Source organism: Gossypium hirsutum, chromosome D08 (assembly GCF_007990345.1).
Source record: "Gossypium hirsutum isolate 1008001.06 chromosome D08, Gossypium_hirsutum_v2.1, whole genome shotgun sequence".
NCBI classification, from domain to species: domain Eukaryota; kingdom Viridiplantae; phylum Streptophyta; class Magnoliopsida; order Malvales; family Malvaceae; genus Gossypium; species Gossypium hirsutum.
Window position 1 is genome coordinate 66633543 of NC_053444.1, and position 2596 is coordinate 66636138.

The following is a 2596-nucleotide window of genomic DNA, read 5'->3' on the forward strand; positions in this document are numbered from 1 at the left end:
GCTTTAATAAGATGCAAGAAAGCAGCAATTCGTATCGGAAAACACTTATAGGCTTTTCCATGGTGTTGTTTAGCCTTGAAATCAACTGGGTTTATTTTGTGAAGCTTTGTTTAAAAAAGGGTATACCCTAATTAAATTTTATTGAATTTATACTATATAAAGGATATATTTAAGGGAAAATATTTGATACACTATCAGTGAAGTTTTTAGTTTTCACAAGCAAAGGTCGACAAGTGTCCTAAAATATTCAAAATTTATATATTAAAAAAATACAAGTTAATTTTTTAAAACTGTTTGTGGAATAAAAAAATATATTGTGTATACCAAATATTCATCCTATAATTAACCCATAATTAATTCATATATGTTTCATATAATATCTTGTTTGTTAATTGAGAAACAATAAATGAAAAAAAATTAGAATAATTAAACATAAGCAAATGTTTACACAATTTGGTTCAACAATCTACGTCTACGAGGTATTAATGAAAAATCATTTATAAACTCTCACTCAAATTTATAATTTAAGCTCAATTAATCCTTAAATTGTTACCATCTCACTTTCGTACATTTACAATGAACTCTTCACCAACTAAGTCTTTCTCTAAAAAAACTTAAGAACTCCTTTTAATGCAATGATCCTTAGAGATAGAATTGCTCGATTAATAATTCATGCTTGTGAAAACCAATCAAATTACATGAATTTTTTGAAGACAATCTCCTTAATCATTTTATATTGGCTTTATTAGTATATTGTTTTTTTATCCTATTATAAGGGTTGGATGTATTTGTTAACTTTATTTTTCGTGTCTTGTTCAATGAACTTTGACCAATTATTAAACAAGCTTTGCTTAATAAATGTTAACAAAATATAGCAAAGCATATTTAAAACATCGGTACAAAATCGTAATAGGTGTATATATGTCATCTGATCACCTGTTTTCAACAATTAGATTAATTGTTTGGATCAGTTGAGGGAATCAATTAGGTACTAGTCTAGAGAAAGGGGTTGAACCATAACCTCAAACCGTATGGACCAACCTAAAAACCAATTAAATAAATTTCTCATTTTTAAACTATTTGATTTCATGTAAATTTTGCTAGTTGACTAGCCACGTATAAGTTTAAAGAATTGCTTCCCCTAAAGTGAGATTGGGAAGCATGTTTTTGTGTAAAATATGAAAGCCTTGCGTGTAAGAACATGGCTACCTGTGGAGTCTCTTGCATGTTTCGATTGCTAAGTGTGGTTCACATGGTTTTTCCAAGTAAACGATGTTGAAAATGTGTAGTCCATGATGGCATATATTTGGTTCATAAGTACATGGTTTTTCCAAAACAAGTTTTTAGCGGCGTTTTTTTTAGGCCTTTAAGCGCCGCTAAAAGTATTTGAGCGCCGCAAAAAATGCCGCTATTGACAGCGTCGCTAACATTGCGGCGTGTTTAGAAATAAACGCCGCTAAAGGTCATGACCTTTAGCGGTGCTTCCAGAAAAATTCCGCTATAGACCATGACCTTTAGCGGCGCTTTTCCCACAAACGCCGCTATAGACCATGACCTTTAGCGGTTCTTTTTCCACAAATGCCGCTATAGAGCGATGCTTTTTTCCATAAACGCCGCTATAGATCATGACTTTTAGCGACGCTTTTGCCACAAACGCCACTAATTTTGGCAGATTTATAAAAGAAAATTTTCCATATTTTCAGCCCTCCTGTAATAACAATCCAAATAAACCAAATCTAAACCAACAAAAGCAATAAATTATATAATATTTAAAATTAAACGAATAATATATAATATCAATATCAATAAATAAAATATAATTCATATTATTCTTACAAAAATTTTAAAAGTTAAAATGATAAAAATATTTACACAATAGTCTAAGACGGCGGATGTTGCGACTTCTGAAACATCTTCATCATATTCTGAAGCTGCTGTTGAAGTTCGTCGTACTTTCTGCTCTGCTCTACTTCCCTCGCTGCAGCCTTGCTTCTTTCGCTGCTTGCCTCTACTTCCCTCGCTGCCGCATCTGCTTTAAGCTGCAGCTGGAGTTCTTCATACTTCCTCTGAACCTCAACTTCTCTCGCTGCTGCATCTGCTTTAAGTTGTAGTTGGAGTTCTTCATATCTTTGAACCTCAACTCTCTCGATGCTGCTCTGCTTTAAGTTGTGTAATTTGCTCAACTATGGTCGCTTGCATCTGAGCCATCTGGTCTCTTAACCTCTAAACTTCAGCTTGAGCCTGACTCCCCGAAGGCATGTATTGTTGTGAGCTGGATCTAAAGTATTAGGTTGGGTTAACAAAAGATCCTTGAAATCGAACCCGGCATACCTTTCAGGACCAAAACTTCAGTAATAATCCGGTTATCAATGTCGTTAATATGAACAGAACTATCACTGGAACCAATCGCTTCATACTCCGTCTTTTTATCCTTTAGTTTTTCCTAATAAATAAATCAATAGTTAGGAACGCAATATATATTAAAAAACAAATGCAACATAACTTAACAAAATTTGCACTACAAGCAATGAATTAAACCATTAGAAAATAAACACTATAAATAATTAAAAAAAAGTCAAATTGTATTAAGCAAACG